General features: G+C 37.7%; 1 protein-coding gene across 6 annotated transcripts in view; it reads left to right on the top strand.

The window, feature by feature from the left end:
• The window catches only part of TLN2 (talin 2), a 172,316-nt gene that overhangs the window by 39,519 nt on the left and 108,616 nt on the right, over nucleotides 1-24,181 (top strand). For all 6 annotated transcript variants that reach the window (XM_068695657.1, XM_068695656.1, XM_068695659.1 and 3 more), the window contains one exon: nucleotides 16,115-16,197. The gene's annotated coding sequence lies outside the window, so the exon portion shown is untranslated. The remainder of the gene's footprint in view (nucleotides 1-16,114; nucleotides 16,198-24,181) is intronic.

The raw sequence follows: 24,181 nt of genomic DNA, 5'->3' as shown, positions 1-24,181 counted from the left end.
TAAGTGCAGAATTGGACACAAGTCATGATTATCAAATTTTGTGTTTAGTGCGAATTCTGAATGTAGTGCTTCAGATTCTTGGCAGAGAGTGGCAGAAAGGTTAGGGCTAAAGTATTACATGCAGCAACTGAAGTTTATAAATATTTTGCAAGTGTTTCAGGCACATTGCAATGTAAATGCTGCTGTATTCTTCTTCCTTGGTAAATGGATTGTTCTGCCCAAGACTTGAGTGTGAGTTTTCTATACTTGGAGAAAAGTAATACACAGGAAATATGTGTATTCTGAAGTGAGACTCTGTGATGAAAACCAGAGAGGCTTTAGCAGAGCTCTTAAGACAACCCAGCTGAGTTATAACAGTAATTTCTCTTTTCAAAATCTGGAAGCAATAAACACTTCAGATGTGCTTTCAGAATGCAGAGGAATCAGTCCCTTGGGCAGATAGCATATGAGAAAAAACTTTGGAGTTAACTTTGGATATCAACTATATGATCTTCTGAAGATACTTAAATGTTATGGCATACAGGAGGCTGAGGATGCAATGATTTTGCTTTTTACTCTCAAAGAAGAACCGTACTGAACTGGTAGGGAGACTTGAACTTGAAGCAGTCCCAGTATGGGGAGCGATTGAGAGAGTTAGTGCTTGCATGCACACATCTGGAGGGTTGGTTTAGTTCAAGGATTTGACAAAGACTATTTTGCTGAAGAAGTGTGATGGTGTCCTACCTGCTCTTTATGTTATTGGGTAAATATAAAATATAGGTACCAAGAGACAAACAAAAGAGCCTTAGTCTGAGACCGTGTAGCTAGAAATTGATAAGGCATCCTGAAAGGGTTATTTCATGTTTTCCTACATAGCTCAGACACTGCCTCAGCCTCAAAACACATGCTTGGAAAGCTTAGTTGTGTTAAGAGAAGACATCTCTCTTCTTTTTATTGAAGGCACATGGGGGTGGGGGAGAGTTGAGCTGGTCTTACGTTTGATTTTAATGAAGAGTATAAGCAGCATGCATTTCTTATGTATGTGTTTTCAGCATTCTCTCTCCTTCTTCTCCTATTTAAATGGTGATTCCAGACAGTGTTCTCCCATGGGACAGTGTGAGTGCTGTTCAGACTGCCTGTGAATACTGCAAAGCATCTTTTTTTTTTTTTTTTCCTAGGGGTACTTGAAGTGAAGCAATTAAAATGACAAGAAGTGCTTGAGACTGAAAGATATACGTCTGTGGGAAGACTTTATGAAATTCAAAGTGTATTCTAATCAGAATTGATTTGGCAGCTGCATAGTTAAAGTAATAGACATAAAAATGTGATGATGTCAGGACCTGAAGATGTACTGTTTTTCTCTGAAAAGTGAACGTCCTGTCCTGTAAGACATAGCAGGCAGAAAGAGAACAGCTTTATGCTATCTGGTATAGTGTACAACAGTCATATATATTCTTCCTGGAACTACAAATTTTTCAGTCACTGAAAAGCTTTCAGTGACTGAAAGCTTCTTATAAGTAGTAGTGAAAGCTTCTTATAAGTAGTAGTGAAAAAGCTGCCTTTTAATTTGCTTTTGATTTCTTATTTTGCTCTTGTTTTCAAGTGATATCAGAAGACTAGTACCTCCTGCAAGAAAGTAAATTACTAATCCATGAAATAGCCACTAGTCGTCTTAACCCATTTGGTGTGACTTTGCTTACTTGTATAAATGGGTGTTATTTGGAGAAGGAGGCACATTGCAAGTAATTTAAAAATCATAGATTGTTGAGGTTACAATACAGAATCACCGAATTTCTAGGTTGGAAGAGACCTCAAGATCACCGAGTCCATCCTCTGACCTAACACTAACAGTCCCCACTAAACCATATCCCTAAGCTCTACATCTAAACGTCTTTAAAGACCTCCAGGGATGGTGACTCCACCACTTCCCTGGGCAGCCCGTTCCAATGCCTAACAACCCTTTTGGTAAAGAAGTTCTTCCTAACATCCAACCTAAACCTCCCCTGGTGCAACTTTAGCCCATTCCCCCTCGTCCTGTCACCAGGCACGTGGGAGAACAGACCAACCCCCACCTCGCTACAGCCTCCTTTAAGGTACCTGTAGAGAGCAATAAGGTCACCCCTGAGCCTCCTTTTCTCCAGGTTGAACAAGCCCAGCTCCCTCAGCCGCTCCTCGTAGGACTTGTTCTCCAGGCTCCTCACCAGCTTCATCGCCCTTCTCTGGACTCTCTCGAGCACCTCGATGTCCTTCTTGTAGCGAGGGGCCCAAAACTGAACACAGTACTCGAGGTGCGGCCTCACCAGAGCCGAGTACAGGGTGATGATCGCTTCCCTAGCCCTGCTGGCCACACTGCTTCTGATACAAGCCAGGATGCTGTTGGCCTTCTTGGCCACCTGAGCACACTGCTGGCTCATATTCAGCCGACTGTCCACCATCACTCCCAGGTTCTTCTCTGCCTGGCAGCTCTCCAACCACTCATCTCCCAGCCTGTAGCTCTGCTTGGGGTTATTGCGCCCCAGGTGCAGGACCCGGCACTTGGCCTTGTTGAACCTCATGCAGTTGACCTCAGCCCATCGGTGCAGCCTATCCAGATCCTCCTGCAGAGCCTTCCTACCCTCGAGCAGATCGACACACGCACCTAACTTGGTGTCATCTGCGAACTTACTGAGGGTGCACTCAATGCCCTCATCCAGATCATCGATGAAGATATTAAAGAGGACCGGCCCCAGCACCGAGCCCTGGGGAACGCCACTAGTGACCGGCCTCCAACTGGACTTGACTCCATTTACCACGACTCTTTGGGCCCGGCTATCCAGCCAGTTTCTAACCCAACGAAGCGTGCGCCAGTCCAAGCCAGAGCAACCGGTTTCTTGAGGAGAATGCTTTGGGAAACAGTGTCAAAAGCCTTACTGAAGTCAAGGTAGACCACATCCACAGCCTTTCCCTCACCCGCCAAGCGCATCACTTTGTCATAGAAGGAGATCAGGTTCGTCAAGCAGGACCTGCCTTTCATAAACCCATGCTGACTGGGCCTGATGGCCTGCTTGCCCTGCAAGTGCTGTGTGATGATTCTCAAGATCATCTGCTCCATGAGCTTTCCTGGCACTGAGGTCAAACTGACAGGCCTGTAGTTCCCCGGGTCTGTCCTCCAGCCCTTCTTGTAGATGGGCGTCACATTTGCTAGCTGCCAGTCAACTGGGACCTCCCCAGATAGCCAGGACTGCTGATAAATGATGGAAAGCGGCTTGGCCAGCTCCTCCGCCAGTTCTCTCAGTACCCTTGGGTGGACCCCATCCAGCCCCATCAACTTGTGCATATCCAAGTGCTGTAGCAGGTCGCCAACCGTTTCTTTGTGGATAGTGAGGGCCACATTCTGCTCCCCATCCCCTTCCGCCAGCTCAGGGTACTGGGTATCCAGAGAACAGCTGGTATTGCCGCTAAAGACTGAGGCAAAGAAGGCATTAAGCACCTCCGCCTTTTCCTCATCTTTTGTAACAAGGTTTCCCCCTGCATCCAGTAAAGGATGGAGATTCTCCTTAGTCCTCTGTTTTGCATTGACGTATTTGTAAAAAGATTTTTTGTTGTCTTTAACGGCAGTAGCCAGATTGAGCTCCAGATGAGCTTTGGCCTTTCTAATTTTGTCCCTGCACAGCCTTGCAACATCCTTATAGTCCTCCTCAGTGGCCCGCCCTTTTTTCCAAAGATTATAAACCCTCTTTTTTTCTCCTAAATTCAAGCTGCAACTCTGTTGAGCCAGGCCGGTCTTCTTCCACGCCGGCTCGTCTTTGGGCACTTGGGGACAGACCGCTCCTGTGCCATTAAGATTTCCCTCTTGAAGAGCGCCCAGCCTTCCTGGACGACTCTACCCTTCAGAACTGCCTCCCAAGGGACTCTACAAACCAGTGTCCTGAGCAGCTCAAAGTCAGCCCTCCAGAAGTCCACTGCAGCGGTTTTACTGGTCCCCTTCCTGGCCTCACCAAGAATAGAGAACTCCACCATTTCATGGTCACTCTGCCCAAGACAGCTCCCGACAACCACATCCTCCACCAGTCCTTCTCTGTTTGTGAAGAGAAGGTCTAGCGGGGCGCCACCCCTGGTAGGCTCACTAACCAGCTGCGTCAGGAAGCTATCTTCCACGTTCTCCAAAAACCTCCTAGACTGCTTACTCTGGGCTGTGTTGTGCTTCCAGGATATGTCAGGAAAGTTAAAGTCCCCCCCAAGAACAAGCGCCGATGATTTCGCAACTTCTGTCAGTTGCCTGTAGAACTCCTCATCTGTCTCCTCATCCTGGTTTGGCCCCGACCAGGATGCTAGCCTTGTTGGTCTTCCCGCCAATCCTAACCCAAAGGGACTCAGCCTTGTCATTCACAGCCTCAAGTTCCACAACATCGAAAGATTCTCTAATATAGAGAGCCACACCACCAACCCTTCTGTGCTGCCTGTCCCTTCTGAAGAGCTTATAGCCAGTCATTGCAGCACTCCAGTCATGAGAGTGATCCCACCATGTCACCGTGATGGCAACCAAGTCGTAGCCTGCCTGCTGCACGATGGCTGTACATATATTGTACAATACTGTACAGAAAACTTGGTTACCAAATGATTGTGCTGTGAGGATGACCTTCAAGCATACAAGAGGATGATACGAGGACTGTCTTAGGAAATCTTACAAAATATTATTACTGGCAATCTGCTTTAAAGAGCACTTTTCTTCCTATGGAAAGACTTAGAACAGTTGTTGATGCCAGTGGGCTTGCTTTGATCTAGGAGACTAGTATTTGTGGGTCAAGAAGTGCTTTGCATTTGTTCTATTCAATGACATTCACTCTGGTCAATGTGTAATGCTAGTTGGTTTTGATCTTGATTTCTACCGTCTTAAGAGCTTGACTGGAGTGAGAACTTTCCTTGGCAGAAAGTGGCCATAGGCCTCAGGTGGCTGCTTGTGATCTCATTTTGAACTCCCGAGCTGCTGATGGCTGTTAAAAGCACACACTAGTTGCATCAGCAGTTGCTGTTTGTTAAAAAGTTTTTTGGTTTTTTTTCTCCATTACTGTTTACTGAGGAAGTAACAGCCTAAAACAAATTAATTTTCAAGTGCAGAACATTTCTTTATCTCTTCATCTTACCAGAATATACTTGTGGAAATAATTTCCTGGCACTGAAAGTTTGTTTTTTGCTTCTGTATGTCATTATACAATATGCATAGAGGGGAAAATTGTGTAACACTATGTGTATGTGATTGCATAGCTTGTGTAGCAGTAGTCAGTGTGGAGAATTCCTGGCATTTTAGCTCTTCTAATTCTCAAGTGATGTGAAAGTAAAGATAAATAAATGATACAATAGCATGCTTACTAACAATCCAGGGTATTTTGGTTTTTAGAAGTAGATAATTTGATCTACAAAGGCTGCTGTAGGGAGAAATTTTAAGGAGGAAAACTATTTACCATTGAATTTTGGAAAATAAACCCTTTGTTATGAGTTAAATAACTTCAATTTTAAGTCTTAAGTAGCCAGAAAAATTGCAAACAAATTGTGTTAAGATGCCATACTGTGAATTAGATTGCTATGATAAAATATACATACGGAGCTATAGTTTGCGTTCTTTCCGGAACAGCATTATTGGTCTGGACAGCTTTCTGCATGTGTTGTTTTTAAGTAGACACTTATAATTTGTGTAGTTTGAAGGCAAATTGTAGGATTACTTTTGAGATGTCTTGATAAATTAATGACTTTTCACTGGAATAAATATCTATATTTTTGAGGAGAATTTTATTTCAAGCTGTTTAGTCTGAAGATCAGACATATTATGCCAGTTTTTATATTCTGCAAAGGAATTGTGTTTTTAGAATAATTTTCTGCAAAGGAATTGTGTTTTTAGAATAATTTTCTGTGCAAGAATGCAATAGAGGAATGTGTCGATTTCAGAGTACTAATTGAATTTGGGCCCCTCTCGGGAGTTCCTTAGTAGGTTGGTATATCCTGGTATAACATTTCTGCAGTTCTACAAAATCCTATATTGTATTTGATTCCACATTCTTCCCTTTCAGCACTCTGAATTTGGCAGCATAGGTCTGCGTACTGGCTGCTTTTCAGAAATATATGTCGTTTTAACAGCTGAATGATAAGTAGAATTATATTCGTGAAATTCTCTGTTGTATTTTCTAGGCACAAAATACTTACATACTTAGACTATTCTACTAAGAACTGAAGTTATTGAATGTTTGTTCCAGAAATATTTAAATTGTATAAATACGAGATAGCAATACTGTTACACTGTATATAATGCAAAATATAGTGACTTCGAACTCCCTCCTTTATATTATGTGTTTTCAAGGTAAGAAGTGATTCCTCTTTTTCATATATGCTTGTTATCCATGCATGTGGTCAATGCTTAACAAAAAACAAACAAACAAACAAAAACACCCTTTAACTCAACTAAAAAAAAAAGATAGTAAAGGAAAGTGCATTTTTAGTTGCACTTTAGTAAGTATGCATCTTAGGGTTCTGACTATCTTGCACGAAATAAAATTTCAGTGTGTGTATGGAAAGTGAATGGTGGAAATCCTTATTTCTAAAGTTAATGTTTATGAAACCTGAAAACTGAATCAGCTAAAAGGCCTTTGTAGCTTCTAATGTAAAATATAGATAGAGATCTGTTTCAACCAGGCTGATTTAAATGTAAAACTGTCTAGACTTAGACTGTAGAAATAGTGCTTTGCATTGGCATAAATTTGCAAGTTCTGCCCTTTTTGTTTTTCTGTTGGAGCTGCATCTAGTCTCCAAGAGTACTGCTACCCACTAAGCCTAATAGAAACAATAAGCCTAATACAAACAAGGGACTTAGAGCAGATACCTCATCTTAGAACTTAAGTGGCTACTCATATATTATTTGTTCTAGTAAAATAATAGCTTGCACTTCAATGCTGAGTTTCATTTTAGAAATGCATATTATTCTTTGTTTTAACTATGCTTTTTAGTGCTTATTGTGAAGGCAGAAGCTAGCCATGTAAATTGCCCCTGTTCTCACGTAATTACCTACTAACTTCATATGCCTTCAAACACATGATTCTTCCAGACCTGCTTAGCAGCAGATGTAGGTGGATTACTAGTATAAAACCTCAGATTAAGCTAAGCCACCTTATATCTTCAATTATTTTTTGTTTTTATATAACTAACTGGGATTTAAAATCTTTCTGTAGTGCACATGTTATGAATTGTTATGGTCTCTAAAATGTATATCTGCTAATTCTTGGTGATCAGTGCTGAATGTTTTTGCACTTAAATAACTGCTTCAAAGGCTGTACCTGTAACTTTGAAAGGCAAGCATACTTTTGAAAATGCATAGTCACCAGCATGTTTAGGACATGTGCTGCAACAGGCAGTGTTCTAAACATCTTTCTAGGCTCACTAGGTGTGCTTGCTTTTTTGCAGCATTAGTCAAAACTTCAGTATGAGTTTAATATAAGACTTGGATCTGGTGATAGTTTTTGTGGTTTTTTTTGTTTGTTTGTTTGTTTTTGTATGGGGCTCAAATCTACTGTACACACAGTACATTAACAAGAAAATAAATATTTTGACTAAACCTTTTTGAGAAGAAACATGAAAATCGACTTGTTAATAAGTGGAGGTTTAAATATGTTTTTGTGAAGAGGAATGGGGATTGGGAGCAGGACTAGTGTTATCGTGTACTGATAGACCTTTCTTGAATGAGTATCTTGAAGGGGAAACATGAACCTCCTTTAAAGGATGCTTATTCAGGAGAAATGTTTGCAGCCTGAGTAATTCGTGACCTAATAGTACAGAAAAAGTAGAAGCTCCTCTGTTTTGTTTTGTTTTTTGTTTTTTTTTGTTAGTGATTATTTATGACAACTGAATTTGTGCTTCTTTAAAATGAAAACAACACAAATATATTGCCATAGAATTGCTGAGGCTCAATAGCTTCCACAGAACCAGTGAGCCTTTGTAAAGGATTGCTGAATAAACATTGCTATAGTGTATATCAGCATAAATTGGTAAGAAATCCATTGAATTCTGATTTGAGTGCAAGTAAATATTTGGACATTTGGAGTGTATGGCATCACAAGGTGGGAACAAAATAAACCCTGTACTGAGAAGTTTCTTTAATACTAAGGGGTTGTTCGCTGCTAAGGTGTCAGTAGCCAGCAGAGAAATAGCCAGCAACTGTTCTAAGGCAAGCTGCTCTTCCATTTCCAGGACAAATAAGCTTAATGTCTTGTTCACAGTTGTTCAACAGCTTACAGTTCATCCAGATGTAAATAAAGGATGACTTCAGTGCAGATGCCAAATTGAGAAAGGTGAGAATTTACAGTTAGTGTGAATGGTACCTTGATGTATAAACTGACGTGTACTCATAGTTCAAAGGTACGTTATTTCACATCATGAGCTGTCATTTTCAATTACTATGTTTTATATCCCATTATTTGGAAAAATGTTTAGTTCCATTTTTAAAAGCCAATTTCTAGGCTCAAGTCTATAGCCAGACCTGTTGCGTTAAAGGAAGAACCATTGATAATAGCTGTAGTGAACTTCTTGCAGAGACTGTGAATCTGGCATGCCTAAGTAGTTGATACTTGAGAGTCTCTGGACATTTTGGAGGGTAAATATCATTCACATCATGATGGAAGAATAGATGAGTTTGGCACGTGACATGTTTTTAGTGCTTGGTTTTGCAGGAAGGTGGTAAAGCATGACTGCCTTGTACTTCAGATAACTCTGATAAATCAGTCAAACTCGCTTTCTGTCATCAAAGGAAAGGTATTGCAATGTGATGCCAGGATGACATACTGTTCCGGGCAAATGCCTTTTAAAGAACTTAACAAGTGTGACTGAATGTGACTATTTGCTACAGCGTTTACTGTAATAACAATAATTAAGTTGAGGTAAGTTACTATTTCATATTCGGTACACCTCATTTTTCCCCCTTAAGAGGAACAACTATACACGTTAAACAAGATTTTCTCTTCCTATCAGACAACAAAGTTTAAATACTTCAGCTCATACCTGAAGCCTATTTTCATATGCTTTACATTTTTAAAGGAATAATGCTTAGTTCCAAGTGCATGAGAAGAATTATATTTGAGAGTCCAGTTTCAGCTGCAGGATAGTCAAATTTCCCTACATGCTGAATACATTGTTCCAGTAGGTGATTTCTGTTTATGAAATACCTGACACAGCTGTAGATTATGTGGTATCAGTAAAGAGCATGTTTGTAATGGTTGTTTTGAACAGATAAGATTGAAGTTACAGATATTAGACAAAAAAGACCCAGAAATATTTGTTAGTTTGAACAGATGCAGTGAAGTGGAAGACATTAACTAAGACAGAATTAATTTCTGCCTTTTTTACCAAGGGATGCCCAAGACGTTGAGGTCACTTGTACAGTCCAATTATTGCAGCAAGAAGTGGTTCTGTATTGTTGCAGTGTTAATTAACAGAAATTGGCTATCTGGGTTAAATGAGCATTCAAACTCATTGCACAGTTTAATAGTACCACTTGACTTATGAAAAACAGTGCACAAGCAGTTTATGTGCCTGAAACTCAGTCAGGTGAATCAAAACTCCCAAATTCAAGGTGGGGATGGGAGTAGATGAGTTTTTGAATTTCCCTACTAATCTGGGATTAACCAGTTTTGCCTACATTGGTAGATACAACCTCAGATTCTTGAAGATCCTGGGGTTGTCTTCTTTTAACTTCCATTGTTGGGAGTCAGTGTAAATATCTGAGCATGTCCCACTTCAGTCTTGGTTCCTTTTCTTCAGTGATGACTTAGGTATGACCAACTTGTTCAGGAACATAAAAAGAATAAAAAATATCAAACTGTAATTTAATTCTTTGTGACAGTTTTCATACTTGTTTCAGACCAGCTCTCTAAGATAAGTCCCTAATACAAAATTATAACCTTTTCTAAATATTTGCTCTTCAGATGCTGTGTTTATGACAACTTTTAATCTCTTCTGTATGTCAAGTTTGAATTGATTCTCAGTGTTTACTGGCAGAAAATTACAGAGAAAAGCTTGTTGTTGAAAGAAGAAATGCCACCTTTCATCTTATTAACTTGTTTCTCAATTGGTAGCAGTCTATTATGTAAAAACTTTGAAGGGTGGGGCAGGGGGGATTATGTGATCTGAGGAGTCTGGCTAGGAAGATGGGGCAGTCTGTACTTGCATGATAGATAGTAGTTTCTCAAATCTGAAGTGTAAATAATAGACCATTTGTTTTGGGGTGGGTGGAAGAGCAAGAATTGACACAGCATATTGGTTTGTGTTGGCACACATGAATTTCTAACTATAAAGTCTCCTGTAATGTTTTGTTTGGGGGGTGGTGGTGAAGTTAATTAAAACTGTTCTCATATTCAAAGGTACCTTTCATGTTTCTGTTCATACTATTAAAAACTGACTTATCTGCAGTAGCTACTTTGGGGTATAGGGTGCTTATTGGTCACTTTTCCCCATTTGTTGCCTGCTTTATTTCCCATGAATAGTAAACATACTGCCAAAGCATGTGGGCGTTTTGTGTCATTGAGGAAGTAATGTGATGAAACTAAATGTAGGATTGCTAGATTTATACACAGTGTTCTTCTGTTTACCTTTTGTAGCTAGAACTTCTTTCTGGTCTCCAAGTAGTTCAACACTTAAAACTTGAAAAAAAAAAAACACTAATTGAAAGGTGGCTTTAGGCATAAAGTAAAGTTCAGCCTTATAATTTAATAACTCCTTTGTATTAACCAAGAAGAATACTATAATGGTTGTGCTATGATTGCTCAACCTTTCACACTTACTGTCATTATGGTACCCTAGAGGAACATTATATAAAATATTTAAAGCTTTATCTTAATGGCTTTTGGTAATGGCTTTTTGATAATGAACCCGGATTAAAACTGAACACAAACCACTTAGGAAATTTTTAAAAGGAGAGCTTCTTCAAATAGTACCAGCCTAAGTTTTTGTATTAGCTCTTTGTTGGACTCTAGTTGTTGTTTGTACTCTTCAATTCACTTAAACTACTGTGGTTCTCTGAGAGTGTTTCTGCAGTAGACTCTATGTACCTGTCCTGGCCTGGTGAGCACATACCTTTATTCTTTGTCTCAGAATAACCCACTGGATAACCCAGATCTTTGGCAGTTGTTGCCGTATTACTTCCAGGTACTAGGAACAGGTAGCGTATCACTTCGGGAAATCATTTGCACAACTATGGTGGTAATGTACAGAGATGTGAGTGGTTACAAGAATATTTAATGTCATAAATACCAAATTGCTTTGATTGTGGGAAAAATCATGTATGAATCCACAGCACCAAAATGTTGGTGGTACATTGTAATGTCAGTTTGATTAGTTAAGTTGTATGACAGCTCAGTTTTACTAAGATGTGTGGCTGTTTCCAGTACATGTTCAGATCTTTAACAGAACAGATAAATTGAAAGTTACTACAGCTTTCAAGTGTCACATGACAGGAAATCCTCCCAGTTCTATTAAGATACTGCCCTAGTCTCAAAACTGAAATGCCAGCTACTTGGTATTTTCTCACAGTAGCAAACTAACTTAGGTTTGTAATCATTTTTCTTTTCTTTGTTTCATAATCTTGTTGTAAGTAGACGTGATGTGTGAATGCTACATTTACCAGCAGAAGTTAACTTATCTGCTGGTATGTGAAAAAGAATGAGAAATAGAGGCCTAGAAGCCTGGTCATAGCTTTCATTACAAGGCAAACTTTTGAGTGATTCTTCTTTAGTGTTCATTTGTGTGTGTTTTTTTTTTGTTTGTTTGTTTTGTGTTTTTTTTTTTGTTTGTTTGTTTTGTTTTTTGTTTTTGTTTTTTTTAGAAATGGATGGAGATCCTTGTCAGTGAAAGTGGAAAAGATACCAAGCATCCAAGCATTACATCGCAAAGGAACTTTGTTTTAAAACAGAATTGAATTTTACAGATAACAGTCTGCTACATTAATATGTCCTACTTAAATTGTGTTTGCTTTAGAGTGGGCTAGTACAATCTCTTCTGTGTTGTAGATGAATGAGAATATAGGAACTGATATATACTGGTCAGTAGGTCATCTTTGCCTAGTGAGGACAGTTTCTGTTTTGCTGTCCAGGCTATCTTTTTGTTGTACAGTGCTGACTAAAAGCAATAGCTCTCTTGTTCCCTTGTAAACTCTGCAACGTTATTGAAAACTCATTGAACTGTGCATGTCCTACCTCAGCATGTTGTAGACCCGCCCCAGGAGTGCATGTAGTGGTGTGAGCATGTTTTCAGAATGTTGCTTTACAGAATGCAATTGTTTGTTGTGGTTAAGGATTAGAACCAAGTTAGAAAAGAAAAAAAAAAAAAAAAAAAAGAGGAAACACTTGAGACGAGGATAGGAGCTATATTCACATGGGTATTTTTAGAGTTTGGAGCTCAAATCAATATGCAGGATGCCAAGGAATCCAGTTATTGAGAGCAGTTTTGAAGGAAGGTGAAGGAACTACAAGCTTAAAATGGTCATTATGTGCTGTTCTTGTTTTCATGGAGCAAAATTTTGAGGCATTAAACCTCCAATCAGAGGATTAAACTTCTCAATGTTGTGAGAGGGGTGGGGAGAAGGAACTATTTCCCCACTTATAGCTCAAAAATATTAAGTTGTTATCAGATTCATGTAGCAGGACTGGTACAGTAATATGGAGATGAATGCCAACAGGACTAAAACACTGGAATCCATGCTTTGTCTAGTAGACCATGTATTTTGATTTCCTTTTCATGTCTGCAGCAGTGCTTGGCTATCAATAACAAAACCAAAAAGCGCACATCATAGCAAAACCCATATAAACCCAAAGGAAATATATGGGCAGAAATAACGGCATGACAGGATACTGGAATTTATCCTTACAATCTCAGTGAGCCTCTAATGCAAATACTACTGAAGTGAATTACAGTAATGTGATGAATTTTGAGAATGTAGACTACCTGGGTAGTATCTATGAAGGGCAAAATTGTAGTTTACCTCTAATTCACAGTGTAGGATTCTGCAGCGGACTTGAGAAAGCGTGCTAGTTCAGTGTTTTTCTTTTTCACTCAATCTTCTTTTTCTGTAAATAACATCACTAGCATTTGAACTAAAACCGCTTCACAGATATGTAGCTGCAGCTAAGTGGGGGGGGAATAGGAATTGAAGGGCAGTGGTATACAATGGAAAATACTACTTATGGTATTAAAAAAAAAAAAAAAAAAAGTAAAATATTTGAAATGTTCAGCCCTGCTGCTTTTTGTGGAAACTCGCAGAGTGAGGTGCTTTATGCACTCATTGTCCTCACCCCACGGTAGGTTGAGTGCTACTAAGTAGGCTCACACAGTGAGTAAATCCAGGGTTCAGGGCAGCTAATTTGCTGACAGGACTTTTAGGCAGTACAGTTTCATCTCTGGCTACATTCCAAGAAGTGAGGACAATAGAATAAATAAACAGCGATTAATCATTTTTAGGCTCTGTTTAGCTCTGACTGCCACTTGGTAAGTTTAATGAAAAGGAAAAGTGTATGGCTACTTCAGCAATAACTAACCCACTTGAAAAATTAATGTTCTTTCCGCAGTCATACTTGTTCAAGCTAACCTAAAAATGGAACATTTTCTTAAGACTCCAGATGATACATTCATTTTTCGTATATTAAATATGCAGATGACTGAATGTAGTGTTTTAAAAGTAGTTTTAATTATGAAATGTGATATTCTACTCATTAGGCTGCTCTGGCCATATGTGCAAAAGCATTGTTTTGTTCCTTCTGTTGATGTAAAACATCAGAGGGTGGTTTATTCACCTCAGTCTTATGTAGCTAGGTTTCGGGTTAACACCTGCATGAGTAGATAGACCCTTCTGATACACTAGAGAAAAATCTATTTTGAGTTCTGTCAGAGCAGGAAAACTTTAACATCATGTTTGGTTTCTGGCTTGAAAACAAGAGTTCATTTTTCCTTTGCAATAGAACTAAATTCTGTTACAGGATTGCATCTGAAAAGGGCAGATTTCAAAGCAGTTTCCCAATTATCACAACAATGATGAATGAATCAGCTTGTATTAAATTTGAAAATTTGTTTGGAGGACTTTGTCAGGCATAACTAGAAAGTAGCAATATTGAGATGGTTATCTCATTTCTCTGCTACATCAGGTAGAGTACTGTCATGTGATGTTCTTTAGACGTTGATTTTTGATGCAAGCCTGGTAAGTATTAGCCTTAATTGATGAAGGCTCTGAGTAGGGAAGATGATTCCAGTCTAGTGGTTGATGTTCTCACAACTTCACATTTGAAAGGGATTATGATGCCTTTGTCAACTAATGATGAAGAAAGGTATAAATGTTGAACGTAATGGAAATACTTTACAGTTGTATTTAAAATGTATTTTAGAAATTTGAAGTATGTGCAAATATGGAAAAGTAAATAGTGGTTTCCAGAAAATATGGTGGCTAGCAAGTTGATGGTCTGTACAGAGAAGGACTCAGACATGTTACAGTAATACAAATATTTGCATTCTAGAGAAATTCTTTGTACGCTGGTATAACCACATTAAGGGATTAGATATGCATGCATTAGATATGCAGACATTCTGTGCACTGAACTTGCTTTTATCCTAACCTTCAATCTTAGCAGGAAATCCATGTAGTGTAGACTGCTGGTGTGCGTTATAATTAAGCTTAATTGTAGATTCTTGCACGTTACTGGAGACTTGGTCTGCATTGAGAAATGGAATGTGTGGATCAGATGTCTGATTTGATAAGTTGTAAACTATTGTAATGCCACTTTCAGTGCAGATGATTGATTGGATGCTGAAATAGTTAATATAGGCTTCATTTACTCTGACATGCAATAAATCTGTTGACCTTCAGTTAGAAGCTGTGTTGGCATAGTTGGCAGGTTGCTTAAAAGTCACTTTAAACAACAACAAAAAAAAAAGTTTCACTTTTCTAACCAGCCTAGGCAAGAGAAATATTATTAACTAATTCTTATAGCAATGTATTTGCCAGCTTTTTATTGGTTAAAAATTATAGGGATTCTTTTGTTGCTGGGGGCAATTGAGGCATTTTGTATCATGTAAGTGTGTACGCATGTAACTTTGTTCTCTAACTTCTTGGTCTTTCTAAATTGATTTGTAAATTATCTTCAGATTTGAATATCAGTTGTGGATCAGAACTTTCTCTTTAGTTGCAGTAAGACAGTACGCCAAGAGATCAAAAAGCGAGGATGAACAGCTGTGACTATAGTCTGCACACATGGGACATACACAGGCCATTCATAGCAGCAAACTTTAGGCCATCTTCTGTTTGTCCAGATCTATTTCTATGCCTCGAAGAGTGAGCAGTCAATCCTGTAATCACTGACATACTTGGAAGATGTTGTTCATCGCATAGCACTGCAGGGAAAAAATGATAAATTGAAATTTATTTTGATGTTCCAACTGATTTGGTCATCTGCATGAGATGAGTATTAAGTTTGCATACTAAATTGGCTTTTGCTTGAAGTAAAAACAAAGAACAGATCTGCAAACCCTTCAAAGCAGAAGGAATGCAATGTCTAAAACCTACTCAGTAACAAAGCTCATCTCCTCAAAACAACTAAAACTGTGAAATATTTTTTTTCTTCTTTTCTAAAAAAACAAACAGCACCTTTAATTTACTTTTATTTTTTCTGCAGTGATAACTCTGCAGTGAATGGAGGTCACTGTGCAGGGAAATAGCCCAGAGAGTCTTTTGCTGGGCTGTTTTCTACACTAAGGTAGCTGACAAAGATACCTTAAACCATAGAAAAGCAGTGTTATTGCAAAATAGTAGTCTGTCGTAGATCGCCGTAGCTGTTTTATTTAGGTTTATAAGCTTTTTGTCCAGTCATTAGACAATTTCAAGGTATTTAACTCTATAAACTCAGAGTTAATTTATTATGAACTTTTAAGTGTGAATTATTTGGAAGCCTGGATTGAATTTGATTGTCTTAAGATTGTATTTTATTTTTTTCTGCAATGCTAATTCCAACTCTCAAAGAGAAAAGGAAATTCATAACTTCCTGAGTTGCTTCCTTTTCAGTGTGTTGGCAGTAAGTACTTCAAAATTAGAAATGAATGGACTGGGGATAAGAAAGTAACTTGTTTGTTTCCTGTGTTACAGACCTGGCTACTGGAAACATTCTGCATGGTCAAGCAATACTCTCTGACAGGCTTATTTCCTATGAAATGAAGTTTAATCTTGAGGTAAGGTTCTGTTTACTTTTACCTTTCTTTATGCAATATGATGTAGAATGAGAAATTACAAAAATTTAAAACCTTTATCTGCTGCCTGTACTTATTAGTATAGTTTGTTTTGTTTTTTTAAATAATCCATATTATTTAAATACATACATCTTTTAAATACATATTATTTAAATACATACATCTTTTGCCGTGTTTGTGAAAAGAGAAATCAAGGTGAAAATTAAATGCAATGCATGAATATTGAAGCTCCAAGTAAACACTGCGATTAACAGCCAGGAGACAACTTGACCATTACAGCTATTGACTATTTTTAAACAGTTTCCAGGGAGGAAACCTAGATACTGGAGGATAATATCATAAAATAAATGAGTTCTCTAAGCCTTAGGAAAAAAGGGCTGTGCCTTTCACTGGTATGAGAACAAATAGTTGAAAAGATGACTTTGTTCCATCTTAATACATGTAAGAAAAGTGGCAGAGAGAACAAAGGAAAATCATTACTAGACTAAACAGATTTATTATTTCTATACCATAATGTTTTGATAAGTGAATGTCATTTAGAAAGTGTTAAGACTGGCTTTGGACAAAATGTTGATAAATCCTGGTCTAGATTCTTAATTTGTCAGAATTATTTTGACCTTGTACACATTACTGTTATAAGTGTGTCTCTGGCTCTGACTTCTCATCTGGAAATGATGCTTGTAATACTAAAAGGTTGCTAATGGAGTTTTGTCCTGTTACTGTCCAAAATCTTTGAAAAATACCTTTAGTGAGCTTGGAAACAGCGTATAATTAAAACAGCATGTCTAAGGACAAGATTAAACGATGTAAAATTGTTGAAGAGTAAATAGTTACTTACTTGATCATAGTTGCAAGTCTTAAGGCTCGATGGTTAGCAACTCTTTAATTCTTATTGTTTTATAGGTAGAGCTAAGTATAGGGAATTCTTATAATCAAGCCTAACAGAAAGAACCTTGTAACTAGTGTAATTCTATGAATTAACACTGTATTAGGTCCTCCTTTGTAATGCCACCATTTTCCTCACTTTAATGATACTTGTATGAAATCACTGTTATCAAGTGTGATATCAAATAGTATAGCTAAAGATGTTAATTAGGTTTTGATTTAAGAAATTCATTCTTAAGAAGTATCATACATCTTATATCAGTCAAGCTAATTGTGTCTGGCTGTGCACGTGATTGAACTGGATTGGTAACTCCTTACATATCAGACATAACAGATGCTATTGGGAATACTCCCTGATGCCTAGCTGTGAAAGGAGATGTCCGCAAGGAAATGTTTTCAGTTCATTCATGTTGACCTGTTTCATGAATGTATTGCTTAGTCTGCAATCGTTTTCCTTTTGTCTGTCAACAATATCAGCTTCTGGCTGTTCCAAATGTGAGCAAAAATGTAAACAAATGGTGGGAGAGCAAACTGCTTAAATTCACTGACCTCTTCACATGGGATCTTGGTTCACCGATGGCAGTAAGACCTGCTTTAGTATCTGAAGTTAACTAAAGATCTTTCTGAAAAAGCTTCATACTGAACTAGTCATGGAAAACGTAAATCTGAATCTAAAGCTTGTCTAGGCTGTGTCTCTTTCAGTACATGGAGATTAATAGGGAGTGCATGTGGAGACTGGAAATTGAACTGAAGTGATTGTGTACAATTATGAGCTAAAATAATACCCAGTAATAGGAGAAAGTAACTACTAGTGGAATCACTGCCAGAGGAGTATGAATAGTAAGGAGTGCTTCAAGTTCTTCTTGGCATGCATATGCTGGATGGAAGGAAAACAGAAGCTGATCTCTTAAACTTCTCTTGGTTACGTTTAATGTTGTGGTTGTTTTGCAGAAATCTAACTCGATATAATACTTTTTGAGAGTTAATGGGCATGTGGTTCCTTGGAATTTACTAATACAAAAGTGTCCAAGGAAGCTGATATTTCCTGTCTGCCATGATTCAGAGTTTTTTCTGTATCAGACAGTTCAAGATACTAAGACGAGAAGTTTGATGTTAGAGAAAATTTGCCATTATATGGCTTTGAGAGAGTGATTTGCTTATCAATAGCTTATGAATTTAAAAAAGCTATGTATTCTATTGCACTTGAGGAAATTGGCTAGCAGTTCTCCACAAAGAATATCTTGATCTTTCTTAATTTCATTAAAAGCTTTATCAGTTTGTAAAACAGCAGAGCCAGACTTGTTTGCATCAGATGGTGAACAAGGTAAATAGTATTTGCTGTGGTGATAGTTGAGTAGTGTTTTTTAAAAGCAACACAGTACCTTGATGCATGCAACAATTGTGAACTTAATTCAAATATAAATAGTGGGTCAGCATGTAACTTTGGTTGCAGCCATTAGTCTTACAGGGCAAGCAGATCAGAAATAGGTCTTGTGCTGCAGGAATTCTTGAGTGTTGCTCCCTCCATTCTGAGTTTTCTTTGTGGATTTTTTGTTGTGTGTATAAATTAGTCACCCCTCTTTTTTGTTTTATTGTGCAATAACCGTAGTCTTTGTAAACAGTGTTATTGTTAATGGTGAACTGGTTTTAAGTCCCAGCTTTCAATCATTGGATTGGTAAAGGGATTTTCAAATACTGGATGTGTGTTGAATGTTACAAGTTTTTAATCTGCTTTTCTTCTGTTCTCTTGACAAAATTCTCAAAGAAAGTTTTGTGGACTTTCAGAGATCAAGCACCAGCTGATAGGCACAATTTTAGTGCTGGTTACACATGGTCAAAAGATGCAAATGTTCAAAAGGCTTTTGGATGATTGCTTGATAACTTGCTATCAAGTAATTTTGTTGTGTTTTTTTGTTTTCTATTAAGGTTGGTGTCAGAGAATAAGGTATTTTCAGACTGTATATTTGGAATCATTGGTGAAAGTGAAATTTGTGAAATATTGTTGTCCTACTTCCTGCAGCCTGCCTTGGCAGGCTCTTTTTTAATGGACAATTTTTGCAGGCAGGAACCCTACAGGGAAATAAGTCAGAGCGTGTCCCCAATTTGGAGCTTAGCTGCTTGATTTGCAGGTTTAGTTCAAATATTCTGACTATCCCCATTTTATGTATTCCTTTGCTTCCCAATTAAAAACAAACAAACAAACAAAAAAACATTAAAGGAAGATGTTTTTGATCTCAGAAAAGCAGGTCCACTTGGTAAGTGTCTCTGAGGTGGCCAAACTGGTAGTTGTTGAAGGTTGAGACCAGCTGAAACAAGTGGAAGTCCAACCTAGAATCATACATGCTTTGGTAGGAAATAATACTTGTAGTTGTAAATTGGATCTCAGGTTCGTTTCCCATTTGTTGCTGGATATAATCGATAGAAGCGGTAACAATAACAGATTATTTTTCCCACTTGGACTTGGAAAATAACCTCATACCTTTTTTTTTATGCAGTAACATTTTTATTGCCCTCTGATATTTTTGTGTACATTGCAAAGGGTGGTGGCTTAAGTCTTCTTGGAGGTTGAATCTAGTATATAAAATATAGTGAACTTCCTTGCTCAACTGCTTTCTCCATGAATGCTTTTGTCCATGAGCTGAGGTAAGGGAAGTCCTGGTAGGGTACTTCATTGTGGATTAAGAAACAGTTTTCTGGAGGGATGGTTTCTGTAGAGAATGTACTTGGTAATCCTCTTCTGGATATTGAACTTAAAATGATAGTGGTAGCATGAGTTCAACACATCTTTTCTTATGAATTCATACTTCTGGCACAAATACTAGCCTAATATTTTTTCAGTTGTATGCGCAAGTGTGTGTGTTCCATATACATGTGCTCATATGTACTTAGGTATGCAGGTGCAGAGTACGTGTTCTTCCATACTTAGGGCATATCTGATATTTTTCTCATATGTGTGAGTAACCCATTTTAACATGTGAGCAGATGGTTATGAGCCATAAGATTAATCCAGCATTTTAGGTGCATTTTGAAATAGGCTCTGTCAAGAAAAATAATAAAATATGTGAATTGGGGCTCAACCAACTGAAGAGTCTGCTGATTTGACTATGAGCTTTTAAGATCATCACCAGCATCTCTTAATGAACATATTTGCTCATAAAGGTTTGCACAGGTTTGACCTGAGATTAGCACACAGTTGGCAATGTACTAGACTAATTATCTTCTAATTGACTTGCAATGTGTGTGCATCCTCTTAAGCCCTATAAAAATCCAGCAGCATTTTATGATCTTATCTTTTTTATCTCTATAGTAGTAGCTGCTTTGCGCTTTTATCCTGGTATCTTCAGAGACTGAGGCTTTTCTCAAGCTTTAAATCAGTTTCAGGAATTGTCATGGGGATTACACCATTCTATAATGTCCTCCCCTCCGTATCCAGTAGTTGTGAGCATTTACTGTGGGGGAATGGAAATAGTCTTAAAGTTTAAAATACATGAACATAATGGTATTTGCTTGAACCAGTTGCTGATGAATGTTGCTTTTTCATGTCTCAGTTTCTCTGCTCTCATATTTTGTGGCTGTTTTGTTATGATGCTAGTCCATTAGATAGAGAGAGAACTGGCTTTGAGGGATTATTTTTCCCAGATTTTCATGTTACTTCCCTCACAGAGTGAAGTAGTCATATCTTGATCAGTCTTAACAGCTTTCATCTTTAGCTTGTATCCATTGTCTTTTCATGTGTAACAATTCTGTGAATGTATTTGAATCCTTCCAAATGAGTTAGAGCTGAAATGTGAGAGGGCTGTGATGAAGGCTTGCTAGAGTAACACATGGCTGAGTAGAGCTCCCAACTCTACCAGTGTGAACCCAGCTGGCATACAGAAATTCTGAACACCTCAGGAATGTTGACTTGATAGGTGCAAGGGCACTATCCTTGCTTAGCTTTCTTGCTAAGCAAGGATGGTGTTAGCAACTGAGCCTTCTGCTTGCTCTCTATTACTTTGTCTCTTTCATTTACTATTACTCTTTCTGGTACTCTACATTTCTTACCTGGAGTTCTTCTTGTTAGTCATTTGTTGTTGTTCTCATGTTGAAAAAGTAGTGTAGTTGTTTGTTTTTTTTTTAAATCTATATTGCTTATTAATAAAAACACAGGAGTCTGTTGGGTCTACCAGAAACCTTGATGTTAAAAATATATATATATATATATATATATATATATATATATATATATATTACAAGGAACATTAAACTTCTATGATGGCATTAAATGGTTAAGTATCAAGACACTGGTTTTCCTTCCTTTCTTCTTCCTCCCTATTCAATCTATCATTTATTTGGATATAATGGAAGTATCACAGTTCTGTGGGACTACCTTTGTAGCGAGGGATTTCTGTTGGATTATTATTGCTGTCCTCACCATTTTATTTATTTATTTATTCATCTATTTAATAATCTTTTTTTTTTTTCTGTAAACATTATCTCCATGACGTGAACATTGATAAAGAAGGATAATTTATACAGAAATGATGATAATCTCATAATGATTCCAAATTGTGATTGGTCATGAGAAAAAATTGTTGGGGTATTATTACAGTAGGTGGGATCAAGACCAGAGTATTTAAGAGATAGAAACATAAGTGAATTAAGAAAGTAGATTAAAGTAGTGATAGGCTAAGCATTGAATTTTCTACTATATATTGTAAGGCAAAAGAAAAGAGTATTCTGAAGACCCACTTGGTGATATTAGCAGTGTAATGCCAATACACTGTCTAAAGAAAAGGATTCCTTTTTTTCCATTTGAATAGGCAGAATATTGTGGTGTAAAATAGGTAACATATTCTACACTGTGTTTTCATGCCACTGGAAAAAGAATAAGGAAATGCTGAGTAATACTTAGACCACAGTAGATGAACCCAGTAGGTCATATCCTAGCTGTGTCACTTAATGACTGAATTAACAGCTCTGTCAAGTGGTTTATCACATCTTACATTGGGGTCGTTGCCAAGAAGTGGCAGACATAGCCGGAACTTTGGGTGGCTGCTTTGAATTAATGAAGCAATGCTTTAAAGGAAATATGCTCTTAAAGGTTGTAAACCTGGGCATAAAAGTATTAAAAAAAAAAAAAAAAAAAAAAAAAAAGTCCTTCAAAATATGATAGCATTTCACTGGTTGAAAACAGAGTGAATACACAGAAGTCTGCAAGCCTGGATTAAACAGCCCAGTTGGTAGTTTGACCTATTACCATTGCCAGTGTGACTTAGAATCTGGAAGTAATGCTTAAAATAATCTGCTGTTTTGGAAAAATCAGTCTCGTATTGGCTTAACTCTTCCACAGAAAAAATATTTTTATCTTCATTTATTCTCTCTATGCTATTTATATATGCATGCTCTTAAATTACTAGAAATATATTCAAAACTGTTTAACTGTCTATCTGACTGTAAGCAACTTTCTGCTCTTTTGATGGATATAGATCAACCTTTCAAGCAGTTATGTTTTTCTTAAATACATAAAATAGATCTGTATCTCAGATATTGTGTAAATTTTGCTCTTGACACCTGTGAAGATGTTTATTGCTATCCTCCCAAGGGACCCTCTTAAAAGAGCTTAACTGTACAATGGAAGCGCTTGATTTAGAGAGGAACCTAGCAATAGGATGTTGCTTCACCTCTTCTGGCTTCAAGAGAAACTCATATTCCCTGTTTTCAACTTTGTTCTGTGGTGTTCTTGCCAAATAGGAGCAAGAGCCTGGAAGGCCTCTTCAGAGTTGTGTTGTTGACTGCTGTGTCAGAGGCTTTTACTCCTGAGGCTAATGATTTCCACATTGTAACCAGTTTCAGTCAAGCTCTCTGATTCTGTTATCCAAAAGCCACCTTGGTTCTGTTCAGAACAGTGATATTCCCATATCATCGTAATTCATATTTCATCTTGAAGGTACATTCATGTGAGTTAGCAAATACGCCTTTTGACTTGAAAAGCAAACTAGTTGAATTGCTAATAAACTGACTGTCCTATAAACAAATCTTAGAGTCAAGTATTTTTGTTTCTTACATAATTTTGCTTGAAGATGCTTGCTTGCTGGATATGGAACAAAATAGATGATGTTCCCGTATGACTGTGTGAACCATAAATGGCATGATTGATGCTTACTAATGATTCCACTAATGATTCCAAAGGTGGTCCTAGTTCACCTTCATTTTACTGGTTTTCAAATGGCTTATTTTTAAGACTTGGTTTTGGACACTACAGATGAGATCTTTAAAAAAAAAAAAAAAAATCAGCAAAAATTCATAGCATGTAAATGTAAGCTTTTTTTTTTTTTTTTTAATTTATCAGAATGTGTGGTATATGTATATAGGCCTTGTGGCTGAGTAAGGCTTTTCTTAGGGTATGGTATATTTAAGGTCTTGCATTTAACTGTCAATGCAGATTTTACACACAGGATAAAGAATGTTCTTGGGAATAGTGTTAAGTTTCTTGTATTATAAGTGATGGAAGGCTTATAGTTCTTGTTTGCTTGTTCACGCTTAAACAGTTCTGACTAGCTACCCCAGACAGCATGGACACCCCTATGCTGATACCTTTGTACTCAGAGACCAGAAGTTAATACTTGAAATGGGCAGTTGGTTTACTGCTGTTGCCTTCATCTTTAAGCTTAATTTAATCAAAACAGAGGGTTTTATTTTTGCTTTTGTTTTGTTGTTGTTCTGTTTCTGGCTGCCAGAAGAGTGCATACTGCTCCCTTCTAAATTTGTTGATGAAATACAACTTCTAGCTCAGCATTCACATGTGTGATATTTGGACATCAGTGATAATTCTTCCTGAAGCACCTCTCTGCAGTGTTCTCAGGAGAATGGCAAAGCAACCGGTCAGTGATGGCATCTTCCGTGTCTTGTCCGTCAAGGAGTTTGATGGAGGCCTTGCTGTGCCATATGACCATGTTTCAGGCATGCAACCCACAGCTTAGTCACTTGCTCTACATTGAGCTGGTGGAGAATCAGCCTAGTGTTCTAAGAAAAAATATAAATAGCACCCCTTAAGCACTTTTGAGAGCAGCCTGGTACAAATGAGGTACAAACAGACAGC

The sequence above is a fragment of the Anas acuta genome, chromosome 12 (assembly GCF_963932015.1).
Source record: "Anas acuta chromosome 12, bAnaAcu1.1, whole genome shotgun sequence".
Lineage (NCBI taxonomy): Eukaryota > Metazoa > Chordata > Aves > Anseriformes > Anatidae > Anas > Anas acuta.
Note: the sequence above shows the minus strand (reverse complement) of the source record. Positions and strands in the feature narration are given on the sequence as shown.